Source organism: Solea solea, chromosome 9 (genome assembly GCF_958295425.1).
Source record: "Solea solea chromosome 9, fSolSol10.1, whole genome shotgun sequence".
Classification (NCBI taxonomy): Eukaryota; Metazoa; Chordata; class Actinopteri; order Pleuronectiformes; family Soleidae; genus Solea; species Solea solea.
This window is the reverse complement of record NC_081142.1, coordinates 26,000,698-26,014,927: the sequence shown is the minus strand read 5'-3', so window position 1 is coordinate 26,014,927 and position 14,230 is coordinate 26,000,698.

Genomic DNA, 14,230 nt, shown 5'->3' with positions numbered 1-14,230 from the left:
TTCTCCTGTGCGTCTGACTCCGCCCCTACCAGCGCCATACAGAGACTCGGCAGCATCAGCATGGCTACAGCGGATCAAACGCTCCTCCCCCCGACCCCTGACCCCTGGTGTTTAACGCCCACTGTGTAAACTGTATGTCATATAGACGTCCCTGTGGACATGTGATGCATATATGTCCATGTTCATATATGTAGTGCCAGACCCTGTAAGTCCCCTCACACACATACACACACACACACACAAACACACTTACACACACACACATACACACACACAAACACACACACACACACACACACACGCACACGCACACGCACACTCACACACACACTCACACACACACTCACACACTTACACACAAACACACACTTACACACAAACACACACACTTACACACAAACACACACGGCGGGCTGAAGAATCGTCGGCGTGGATTGAGCCATTAGTGTTTTTTATTATTTTGATTTGTTTTTTTGGGGAATGCAGCAAGACTGAATCACAGAGCTTCCCTTCTTCTGGAGAAACAACACACCCCCGTCATTCATTGCAGTGGTACAAACCCTGCCCCGCCCCCACACTCATCATGTGACCGCCCCTCGTCCTTCCTGTTGGATTCCGATGGATGCTTTTGGGGTTGGTTTGGTTGGTGGAGCCAGGACAGGGATGCACGTTGGCTGTCCAGGGGGGAGAAGAAAGGGGGTGTTACCTGTCTCAGATACCCACCCCTGCTGTATGCCCCTCCCCTCCACCAGTTGACTCCGCCCACAGTTTGGTGGTCGTTCAGGGAGGGAAGGAAGTGGATGAGGCTCTTTCCAAGGACACGGAACCCGGTGCGTCGTGGAGAGACGTGACGTGGGCACAATCACAAGCCCCGCCCATTTCACGACAACAGCATGAACTCTAAATGGAGAATGGAGGGGGGTGGGGTTGGGTGGGGGGGTGTAGCAGGGGTTTGTTGATGTGAAGTGTTGTGACCAGACGCTGGTGGAGCTTGTTCATGTGGGAGGCTTTGGCTTCATGGCTCATTGATTTTTTTTATTTTCCCTCTCTTAGCCTTCATTTCAGCCGGTCCCCTCCTCCTCCTCCTCCTCCTCCTCCTCCTCCTCCTCCTCTTCCTCCTCTATCCATCCACAAGTCTGGGTGCAGCTACAGCATGCTGAGGATGGCCGCAAGAAAAAACAAAAAACTCTGGCATCCGAAATGAAGCAGGCAGGCGAGAGAGACGACAAAGTGAACCGTTGATGAGGGAAGTGCAATTTGTGTTTGGCTAGCTGTTAAATATCTTTGTAAGATAGCTCGTTGAAATCGGTCGTTGAAAAGTATATAAATGATATTTTTCCTCCTAGTCCGCTCACACCTCTGGGACTCTAAAGTATTGGGGTAAAAAAAAGAGATACGTTAGCTGTATTCACTTTGATGATTTGTTGTTTTGAGTCGTCTTGAGAAGCTGTTAGCACGGTAGAACAAGATTCCCTTAAAAAAAAAAAAATCCCGAGTTTTAACAATCATTTTTCTCGCAGCTAAAGTCTGCGTTAAAAAAACGTAAGCGATTAACTTATTTTCATAGTTTTATTTTGAAAAAGAGGTGAAATCGGGAGGAATTATGACGTCATGTTTCCTCCTGGTTCTGTTTTTAGCGAGATAATCTTTCTAACGGGTGCCGCGTGATAACGGGCTGCCTCCTGATTGGCCGGGTCTCTTAGAGCTCCCGTCCATTTAAAAGCACTTATTTCCTGCAGTCAGCCAATGGCCCATGAGTGTGTGTGTGTAATCAAGGGGTGTGGTTTTAGCGATAAAGAGGCGGAGCAGAGGGTAACTCTCTGGAAGCTGACGGCTGAGCGCTTCACATGCAACTTACCATTTTATTCAGTTTTGTTTTTTCTTTCCTAAACTATATAAATATATATATATATATAAATGAATATATATATACACACACGCGCGCGCACACACACACACAAACACTCTTACGACCATCGAGCGTCGAACAAAAAGTGAATTTAAGTGAAAAATTTACACAAAAAAAGAACAAAAAAAAATCTGCATGTTTTAGTGTTAGTGACACTTGTTTTCCATAGATGATGTAGTTAGTGAGATAAAGACAATATATTGTAAAAACCCAACATCAGGCACTCGCCAGCAGCCGTCTTTTATGTTCGGCCAGTGACGTTGGCCTTTTCTATCGCTCTCCTTCACAAACAACCAGCTCTCTTTGCTTCTCAGCATGTCTCCATCTCCTCTGTTTCTCCTTCCTTCTCCTCCCGTTCGTTCTCCTTCCTTCTGCTTTTCAGTTCCTCAACGTTCTCCGTGATTGCACGACAAAAAAAACAAAAACTGTTCCTCATCAATGTGCCTTGAGTTACGATCCAGTCCTGAGAGGGCGCTCTACTTCTATTACAGTTTCCTCGCTTTCTTTTTCACTCCACACCTGAGACTGCGTTGGTAACAGTCTCAGTTGTATGTCGGGATGATACTCGGTCCGATACTGTCTGTTTACATCTTTTAAACGACTAAAGCTCTGTTGTCAGGTGTAGACCAGTGTACATGGGTACCTAGTTATGTTATTTGCTGATCCAGGTTTTCTCAGGAGGTTGGCCGGAGTAGAGCCACAGCTCCTTCACATGGAAAAGAGCCAATCGAGGTGGTTTGGGCACCTGCCACCAGTGCGCCTCCCTAGGGAGATGGTCCTGGCTCTTCCAACTGAGGGAAAACCTCTGAGCAGACCAAGGACTAAGCCTAGGAGTGCCTGGGAATCCCCCAGTCAAAGTTAGACAGGGAAAGGGAAGTCTGTGCGCTCGGCTAGAGCCAGTGGGTGGATCATCCTGTAGGGGTCGCCACTAAGAGGAGAACCTGGTGGCTGGGGTCAATTGTTGAGTGCCCGAACAACCCAGGCGGTGGGGCGCAATGTCAAGATTCGAACCAGCAACCCTCCAGTTACAAGCCAGTTTTCCACTTGGACAAGCGCTGTCCAAATCACAGTTTAGAGTAAAGTATTTTTTATTTTATTTAACCTTTATTTTACCAGGAAAGTCCCATTGAAATTAATTGAAATTATACATAAAATATATAAATGCCCGCTCTGGTCAAAAACCAGCTACTGCATTCAGATTTTGCCACTGGCTTTCTCACTGGTATGAGCTTTTGTCCAATCAGTGCGAGGCTCTTTGTTCCAGACTCCTCCTCCATCGCCTTTCTCTTGTGGTGTGAGCGATCGGAGTCTTGTCGCTCACCTCTCAGTCGACTTCTTGGCATTTTTCTAAGTCATTCAGGTGGAGTTGGACTCAGCAGAGGGAGTTTAGTCGCTCTTTAAGTTCAAATGTTATCACTGCTTTGTATTTAAATGTTTACACTCTGTGATGCATTTATGTGAATCATGGATTTGATCATATTTGATCTTTTTCTTTCTTTTGATTTAAAATCCAGTGATTTTTCACCAGTATCGGACTGATACCAAACAGAGTGTCGACTCATCCCGTGTTCGATGTTAGGTCAGTCGTCTTCACATCTCTGCAATATGGTGGCATTTTGTGAAACAGGGACAGAGACTGGAGAAGCAAAGCAAGTCTAAAGTCTTTAGAACCTCACATGTAACACACGCTGTGATCTTTGTTTGGAATATTTGACTAAAAGTCAACTCTTAATCATAAGTGTCAAAGTTTTCAAGTGTCTAATATTTACTGAACTTAACGTAAATTCCTTCTAACACCACACACTATTTTTGACACATGATTAACAAACTCACTTTTTTCTTGTGTTTACTTGCGTTAATGCTAATGCTAACAGTGACACAGACAGCCTAAATCAAGCTACACCCACATTTGCCCAACTTCCTCACTCAATTGCAACTTGTTAGTGTAAAGTTTAGTAGGTCAAACATTCTGAGTCGTATTAAATAAATGTTGGTAACGTTTTTATTGTTTTAGCCCCTAAATGATTTGGTTCAGTTAAGCTAACAGTCCATTCACTGCTTGCTAACACAAACAGTTGAGCGTTTTATTATCCGTTTTAAAAGTTTTCATTTGTTAATTATAATATAGATTCAGTCTGAACACAGTGAAGTTGATATAAACTGATCAATGTGTGTGTTTCTTTAGCTGTTCCTGTTAGCAGTCGAAGACTTTGTGCTTGTTTCACAAAATTCCATGATGCCAGTGTGTTGGGAGCCAAAGCTCTTACTAACTGGTAACTAACTAGTTCAGTTTACCAGGTTAACTCAGACCCTTCACCCTGACCTTTTTCTTTTACATCTGTTGCTACAAATCTTTTTCTTTTTTAACGTCCTCCAGTTTTCATTTGTCTAATTTTGTTCCCACATTTGAACAACGAGGACATAAAATATGCAATACCTGCTTGCACTCACTTCTACTATTTTATTTTTTATCTTATATTGTTCATTTCAGTCTGGATTTTCTCTCTCTCTCTTTTTTTACTTTTCAACCAAAGTTAGCGTGCACATGACTGGCGTCGTGCTCCGTGGTCGGTCCCTAAAAATGGTGAAACCAGTCCTGCAGCGACGTTCCAGCCAAGCTGAGCCACCGTCGCTCAGGGATTCCTTCCTTCCTTCCTTTTTTCCTTCTTTTCTTACTTTCCCTTCCTTTCTTTCCTTGCTTCTGTTTCGATGATCTATCGGTCTCTCTTTCCTATAAAATGAAATTTCTTTGGTCACGAGCAAGCCTTAAACAAGTCAAACTTCGTCTCCATCGCACGAAAACAAATAAGTTCATTTGGAATATTTTTGAGTCTTTTAACTACGCCCCCCCCCCCCCCCCCGCCCCAACTCTGCTCAGCAGAGTGAATAAATTGTTTACCTGTCATGTGACCGACCCGTTTATCAGATGTTAACGGGTCGTGGCGTGGCGTGGCGTGACGTGACGTGACGGTGGTGAAGTAGTTCCACTTGTGCGGGTTGTGAGTTTCCTCTTGGTGTGACTTCTCGTCTGTGTTCTTCTTGCCGACCCTTTAGCCATGAGTTGGGCATTACTTCCTTAATTATCTGCACTAAATATGAAATAAATGACAATAGTGGAAAAAGTATGTAATTTAAAATAAATTAGAAAAAAAAATACACCTTCCAGGGCTTAAAAAGAGCGAAGGGAATTAAAAAAAGAACAATAATAATTGCACGGACATTTTTTTATTTAAAAAAAAGTGTCACAAAAACCTTTGTGAAACAGCCTAGCATTTAATCAGCGACTTTGGGCTGTGTGTGTGTAATATACAAACGACAAACTTGCACCCTTTTTAAAGAAAGAAAAACTGAAAAATGAATATAAAAGCAATAGTTTGGGCAGCGTGTTGTTTTTGTTCTTGTGTTGTGTGTGTAATTTAGTTCCGGTACAGCGACGCGGCGACGGAGAAGAGGAGTCAGCTCTTAGCGGATGGGAGGGTGGGAGGGGGCGGAGCTTCAGGGCCACTCGGCCCCGGACTGAGAGACGTGTTTGTATGTTGTATAGTTTTATTAATTACACTGATTTTAAAGCTGCCCTATTTTATAATGCAGGACTTTTGTAACATTGATTAAATGAGGAAAAACTAGTGTTGTGAATTTTCTGATTGTTTGTACCGAGGCCACATTACTAGAAACTGGTTTGGATTGTTTTTTCCGGAAACTGGATTTAAAGTTGAAAACTTTCCTGTTTCCTTTATTTTATTTTTTTTGTCTTTGTTTTTCTTTTTTTTGTATGTATTTAAGGACATTTCCTCTTTGATGGTAAAGCATATTCCTGTACTTGAAAAGTATAGGGGGCGCTGTGGTGATGATAAGACCATTGTAAATGGATGTTACTCTATGTTTGAAGGTTATTTGTTGCATCAGTGTTGATGAAGCTAAATCTTGGTAATTCTGAGGAACTTTTGGTTCAGAGAGGTGAGCGTTGTTGTTGTTGTTGTTGTTTTTTTATGCATTTTAAAAAAAAGATTTAGTTTTAGGCAGGAGACAATGACATAGCCAGCCAAAGGATGCCCCTACTATAAATGCATCTCGGCATCTTTTTTTGTGTTCACCATTCCATGCAGGAAAATAAACAGCTTGATTATGCAACATGATTCTTTTTTATTTTGTTTTCCATCTCTTTCTTTCTTCCTTTCTTTCGTTTCCAGCCCACAAAATCAACCTTCACCCCCCCCCCCATCACACACACACACACGCACGCACTCACTCACTCACTCACACTGCTACTGCATCACATGCATGGTGCTGATGAATCAGCCGATGACAGAATGAAGGGGAGAAAAAGAGAAAAAAAAATCCAGTGTGATGGTGGTTTCTGCTCATTTCTGACACAGATCATTGCTTTCTCTTTCTTAAAGCTTTTTTAAAAATCACATTGGCAGTGAATGAACTCGGCCAAAGTGTGTTTCTGGCATCATTCACTGTTCCAAATATACAATCAATGCGCACACAAAAAAAGTCCAGCCATGGTTGCAATATGAAGCTCTACGCTCATGTGGACCTGTGCATTTATAAAGGATAAATCCTCTATGCGTCCTATGACTTGTACCACCACCAGATGGTGAAGAGGGATACTACAGGACCCTGACGTGCAAGTATACCAGGGTCCGCCCTATGCGACGCCCAATGGATGTGGAATGTTACACCCAAAGCGGTGCCCAATGTGACGCCCAATGCGGTGCCAAATGTGACGCATGCGGTGGTGCCCAATGCGACACGCAAGGCGTGTGCGTGGTAGTATACCACAGGCTTTAAGTGAATTTCTGAACACAGTTTTTTTTTATAAAAAGAAAAAAAAGACATCATTGTTAGCAAAGTGACGTTCTACTTATATTGGAAGTCGGAACTAGGGGTGTTAGTCATTGTTAGCCATTATTAGCCATTGTTAACACTACCAGTCAATAACAACGTGTATGACTGAGTTACTGTGAGGTTGCTCCGACTTTCCAAGTTGGAAATCTTAAGGGGGCGTTGGGAACAATGCTACACTACACTAAAAATTCAGATTGATTCAGCCAAAAAAAAAAATGTCAATAGACAGGAAGTTACTAACAGATCAACCCACATAGATGAAACTGAGTAAAATATGACTTGTTTCAAAGCAGGGCTGCAACTGACAGTTATTTAACTCATTCATTAATCTGTAAATTCATTTCTTCAGTAATCAATTTGGTTGTTTTTTTTCATAAAATGGTGGAAAATATTACACGGAAAACCTCAAACAAACCAAAGATAATCAGTTTACTGCAGAGGAAAATGCCAGAACACACTGATGCGGTAATGAATTGATTGTTAAAATAGTTGGTGGTTAATTTAGCTGTGTATTATTTGTTGCAGCCCTACTTTAATACAATTTCCTCACAGTTTAATGATATTTCAGTTCAAAATGAAGGTCAAAGTGATTACTAAACTTGTTTTGGACATAAATACAAAAGCGAAAAGTGATGAATGAATGCAAGGAAATGAGCAGCAACTCGAATCACACTGGAAATGGAGTCATGAATGTGGTGTGATGTTAAAGCTGAGAGGAGGTGGAGGTGGTTCTCTTCCTCCTCCTCCTCCTCCTCCTCCTGCACCAACACTAATCTAAAGATTATAATCTGAGGGAGCAATGAGGTGACGGATGCTGCGTCCACCGAGCTTAACCAACAAACACAGCTAAAACACACCAGCAGGGACATTACAGACAATGTTTGACTCAAATCTTCCCCCCGTAAACGAAACAAACGCACCCCTCTGAGCTTCTGAGTGATGTCTGCAGTGTCCACCACTCGCCCCGAGACTTAGAAGGACCGTCCAAAGATTGTTCAACCAGCAATATGGACAGACAGAGAGACAAGAAAGACAGTTGTCTTTGATGAAAAACTTCAGAGATGAAGCACTTGACTTTTCCTTTCGTGGTCCCTCCTCCTCCTCCTCGTCCTCCTCCTCGTCCTCCTCCACACCCCCACTCCCCAAGAGTTGATTTTCGGATTTTGACTTTGAGGAATTCTGCCGCTCCATCAGGAAACAGGGTTGAATGAAGGCCGGGGCTTTTTTTATACGCTAACGCCTTTGTTGTCTTCACGTTTTGTCCAAATTCTCCTGGGCAGAGATAATCCCTCCCGTCCCTCCCCTCCCTCCCCTCCCTCCCCTCCCTCACCACCACCTGAGATACAAATCCATCAGACTGGACTGCTGTGCCAGTCTGTAATTTGGAGGGCGTTTGGAAACAATCGGACAAATGTTTTGGAGCGGCTCGACATGAAAGAGGGGCAGAATTCTTCAGGCTTTATTTAGATCAGGGTATTTTTAATCCGCCCAAAACACTTTAAAGACCTGAGAATTGTGACTGAAGCGGAGACGTGACGTCCACACTGCCGTTTTCACCGGGTCCGAGCAGAAGGACGACGAGTGTGTGCATCACTTCAGAGACATGAAAACAGACACTGACGCTGCTGCTGCTGCTGCTGCTTTTGCAAAGATGTTTATTTCTCCTGTTCATGGTGCTAAGTGTTGAATGAAGCCAGTGAAGGAGGGGGGAGGTCACTATCTCGCTTCCCGACAGCCAATCACAGCATAGCAGTCTAATCTGCATGAGAACTATGCACTGACTAAAAACACACACGTGGACTCTGGTATCTAACTTTGTGAAAAAACCTCAGCCTCTGCCTTCTTCTTCTTCTTCTTCTCTTTCCTCCTCTTCTTCTCTTTCTTCTTCTTCTACTCCTTCGACGAGCGATTCTTTCGTTTCCAGATCCCAGCTTCCCAAGGAGCGAACGAGTGATTTTCGAAAATGAGAAAAACTAAAAAAAACATAAACAAAAACCAGCATAATATAAACACGATATATTGAAAAAGATCAAAATGTAGTGCCTGTGAAAACCCTGTGTTATAATATCGCTCTTCTGAATACAATAATACTGTTTGTAAACTTTCTGAACACCAGTAGCCTTTGCTGTCTGTCAGGCCCCTCTGATTATAGCTGATGTACAATAATCATAATGATATAACTGCATGCTCTTCCATAATCGCCTAGTAACGCTGTTACCACGACAACAAATGAGAACAAACAAAAAAAAGAGAAAAAAAAATGTGACAAAAAACCAGATTGTTCTGTTACTGTTTTTGGTTCCTCTCTCTCTTTTCTTTTCATCCTCACACGTTCATCCTGTCATCACACACACACACACACACTTTTCTACTATTGTCATTGATCTGATGGGTGTGCCACCATGATGACTGCTGCCCACCCGGGGCCTCAGCGGGCTGCTGCTGCAGCCTCGTGGGGCTTTTAATCCGACAATCGCCTGCTAACTTTTAAACACCCGGCTGGTCTGTCCTCCTCCCCCCTCCTCCCCCGTCCTCCCCCCTGTCCCCCCGCCCTCATTCATTGACCAGCAGGCTGAGAAATCTCTGTGTCTCCTCCTCCTCCTCCTCCTCCTCCTCGTCCAGTGTCCTGCAGGAGACTGAATCGATGGCCTCGGCCTTTTTTCTGCAACACTCAGCACTATCCAGGACAGAATCCACCCCCCTCCTCCCCCCTCCTCCCCCCTCCGGCAGGACTTCAAACGAGCTGCCGCTCCTCCACGATGAGAAAGGTCTAGGACCTGGGAGACCCTCTCAACCCCCCCCCCCCCCCCATGCAGGCCAGCTGGGGTCGATTAGCTCGTCTCGCTCACCTCCAGTGGCTCCTCTCTGTTTTCGACTCACAGCTCGTGTCGATGCAGCTTTGAAACCAAACTGTTCCTTTGACTCAGAAAAGTTTCGCTCAACAAACTTGATAATCTGGGGAAACAAGAGTGAATCTAATCCTGGAAAATGTGAGGTTCTTATTTACACATAATTGCAGTCCAGCCGCGTTAACGCCACCTACTGGACAGATTAATTTATGAATGAATTATGGCTTTGGTTTGTATGTTTTAACTGATTCAGTTACATTTGTAAAAGAAATAACATCAATGTGAACACACAGTAACTTTATTAAGTTTTTAACTTTATCAAACGAAAGAGCTTAAAATTTGAGTTATTTCGGTCTGTTTTTTTGTTATAATCTTTTTTATTAGGGACTTTTTATCACTTTTATTTTGAAATCCCATGAAATATTGCCACAGATTTAAAATTTAAAGCTTAAGACCACAGAGACTCACCAAAAATATGTTCAATTCATTTTTAAATCTGTGGTGTTGTTACATGGTTTGACCACCAGAGAGCGACACATGCTACTTTTTCCCCCTAAATTGCAAACTTTTAATATCTCTTACTTCCTGTCGTGCTGACGTTTTTTTATCGTCTGAATATCGATAATCAATCATCTCGATTAGCATTTTCCTGTTGCCTTTCTGGAGGCGACACTAACTGTGGCTAACTGTAGCTAACTGTGGCTAACTGTAGCTAACTGTAGCTAACCCCACGACAATCTCGAGGAAGGAGAGCTTTAGCCCGAGTGTCGCCATGGCGACCGCGACCCGGTGGCGCAGTCTGAGTCACACGTTAACATCGTCACTGCCCGAGTCACCACGGAATCCAGACGACACCCTTGTCCCCGACCTTCACCACCTCCATCATCATCATCATCATCATCATCATCATCATGAACCAGAACTGACTTAAACCTTGTGCCTCTACAACTCTTTTATGGAACAGGGGGCGGAGTTTTGTGCCGCCGCCGTCACACCGGGTCACCTGACCTGGTGTCACCTGTTTGTTCAGTGTTAACTAGTTTCCATTAGTTGTGTCCGGTGCCACTGTTTGTCCATCGTCTTCATCCTGACGCTGCGAGTGCACTGACAGCTCGTCGTCAGTCTGTCGTTTCTTTGTTTGTTTGTTTGTTTGTTTGTTTCTTCCCTCCTGCGACTGTTGTTTCTGTTGACCTGGTTACCTGTTAGCCCATCTCTCTCTCTCTCTGTCTCTCTCTCTGTCTCTGTCTCTGTCTCTGTCTCTCTCTCTCTCTCAGCCTCATTAGTAACTTCATGTCCACGCAGACTCAATTTACTGGAAGCAAAATGTGCATTTCCTATGCAACAACGACAAAAAAAATAAAGACGCTAATGCTGTAACGTCTGTTTGTGTGTGATTTTTACAGTTTCTGTGTCTCAGTCTGTCCTTGTTTGACATGTTTGACATATTAGACAAATCATTTTGAGATAAATTAACATTTAATAATCAACATAGAGACACAGATTTATACTATTGAACAAACTGTATATGCTTTTGTTTTCAAATTATGAAATTATAAAAGTAAAGTGATAAAAAACTTTAGTGCTATTCATTATACAGTTCTAGCTCGACTAGACTCAGTGTGGTTTGGTTTGGTATTGGGTCAAGAATTAACCGTTAACCTTTCTGATCCTGCATTGTTACCTGAATAATCCCAGTTGGCTCATCCTTAACACAATGGATTATGGGTTTGACCTGAAGTGTTGGGTTATAATTTAAGGCCAGAAAAATTGATTAATATGACAAACTTGTTGACTAAAATCTACCAAAAACAACAGTTTTGATTATTAACAGAAAATAATCAAATAATGGAACAAGGAGGGAATAAGTCAGCATTTGATTTATTTATCTAATATGTGATTAACTGAAAAATATACAGTTTCAAAAGTAGTTTATAATATACGTCATAACAAACCTTAGAGTTTAACTGTTAAATGTAACCACATTAAACTCAATAGCAAAAAATACATTTGCACATATAAAGTCTAGAATATTAGTCAAATGAAGCAGTTTGTGAGGTCAGGAACAAAAATCTAATGTTTTGTGTCACTTTATAAAGATTATTTTGTCAAATTAATATTTTTACAGTAGAGAACGACTAGATTACTCAATCTTCCTTTATTGTAACTCCAACTTTCTACATTACATTGACTTGAAACTGGACGAGGTCAGGAGGAAGAATCCACTGAAGGTTTTTCTCACCTTTACAGGTTTATTTATTTATTTATTGAATACTTTTCTGCAGGGAATCAAACTCACGACCAAACATTGATCTGACTTTATCTTTGACTTAGTGTGATGTGTGATCTCAGAAGTCGGGGCAGAGTGAGACCTCTGTATCCGACTGTTTCCAGGATTCAATCTGCTTTGTAACAGAGACAGTGTGTGTGTGTGTGTGTGTGTGTGTGTGTGTGTGTGGTATTGACTGACTGTTTCACAGCACATGGATTTGTGGGATTTCTCTGTCTCTTGTGATTAAAGGGGAGAAACGAAGGATAAACAAGTGAGTTGGTTTTCAATAGGTGAGTTTGTTTTGTCCTTTAAAGGCAGGAGGAGGAAAACTAAATAAAAAAAGTGAATTTAAATGATTACCAGGCTGATGAAATCCATGTGTATGGATATATACAGTTAATTTGATGGTGATTTATGCAGTACATGTTGAAACGAAAGACATGTTAGCACCTGCTTCCAGCCTGAAAAACTGCCGTGTGTAGCATGCTATTGCTAGCATTAAAGAGTCTAGCAGTGGTGTCGTTTATGTAATACGTAGAAATATGCTGTTTATTTCTCTACAAAAAGGCCAGGATTAACTTAGAACCACTAAAAATTTACAGTGTTACGTGTCAACACTTTTGTTTGACAGAACTTTCACTAAATTCAATAATTTTCATTAGAAAATATAATAAAAATCATCATGTGCGCTCTGTTTTTGTAGGGTTAGCAACCCATGCTGCTGTGAGTGTGTGTGTGTGTGTGTGCCTTGCTATCTCGCTCGCGCTACATGCTAATGCATTATCTAAACTTAGAACTAGGGTGAAATGAATTAAGAAGCTAGCAACATTTTTGTGACTGTTTTCAACAGTGTAGTCCTGGATCTACAACGAGCTAGCAACAATTCAAACGCTGATGCTAACATTACTGTAACAACATTAGTTAGTTAGTTCTTACAATGTTTAATTAATTAGTTAGTTGGTTGGTTAGTTAGTTAGTTAGTTAGTTCTTTCTTACAATGTTTAGTTGGTTGGTTGGTTAGTTAGTTAGTAAGTTAGTTCTTGTAATGTTTATTTAGTCAGTTAGTTGGTTGGTTAGTTAGTTAGTTAGTTAGTTAGTTAGTTATTGTTTATTTAGTCAGTTAGTTGGTTGGTTGGTTAGTTAGTTAGGCCTTACAGTGTTTAGTTAGTTAGTTGGTTCTTACAATGTTTAGTTAGTTGGTTGGCTGGCTGGCTAGTTAGTTAGTTAGTTATTTTTTACTATTTTTCCTGGGGGGTTTTCTCGGTTTGCAAGTTTGTTAGACAGCATTAGCTTGCTAGCATCTTTTTTTGACTGTGTGTGTGTTGTTTTACACCAAAGTTTGGAGAATGTTCTCTTAAATGTTTTATCCTGTTTCCAATAGTTCCATAGTTGTTTTATAAAATAATACAAATAATAAAAACATAAAATCATTTTCTGGAAATGTGTGTAGCATTTTTAACATTAATGAGTATTTTCTGGTAAACATTCAGTTAAAGTTAGAATCCCAGCTAACGTCAACACACGAGCTGTTGTCATCACTTCTTTAACAAGCTGCAGGAAACTGAGCACATCCAGCTCACACACTGAACTGCAGCCGTCTCGTCGGAACCACAGAATTCTTATTTCACACCTATAAACCCTCCACGTCCTCTCCCCTCTGTCCCTCTGTCCCTCTGTCTCGTCCTCTCGCGTGTCTGTGTGTGTGTGTGTGTGTGTGTGTGTTGCGTTGTTGTCGACCAGGCTCAGACTCTCAGATTCTCCCCTCAGGTGCTCGGTGGACTGTGTGGAGGGTGGGATCTGCCTCACCCTCTACTCTCAGGTTTCAGAGAGGGAGACGACCGCAGAGGAGCGTGAATAATTCAGCCAGTCGACGACATCAGGCATCGTCTTTCCACACACACACACACACACACACACACACACACAGCCGTGACCTGATATGCCCCCTCAGCAAACAAGGTAAAGGTCAGCAGGTCAGACGATGAACTTGAACCACACTGTGTCATCTTTACTCTGAGTTACTTTAATTAGAGAGTTGTTTATATATTCTCAAACGTTGACTTGAAATTCTTTATGAAATGAATTTGACAGGTTTTACGTCTTTTAACAGGACATTTTGTTGAACATGAATCTCTTTTTTTTGTGTGTATTTGTGTAACGTTCTCACTCTAATTTGCTGCACATCAGACAACAGGACAAGTTTAAGACCAGAGAAGAAGAAGCGTCACTTCTTACATGTGTTTCCATGTTAGACAATTTCTTTTCTGAATGGAAACTAAAGTTTGTAAACTGCTTACATTCCTGCACCAAAGTCCATAGAGAAAATCCGTGTTTTTAGCTCACAGGGAC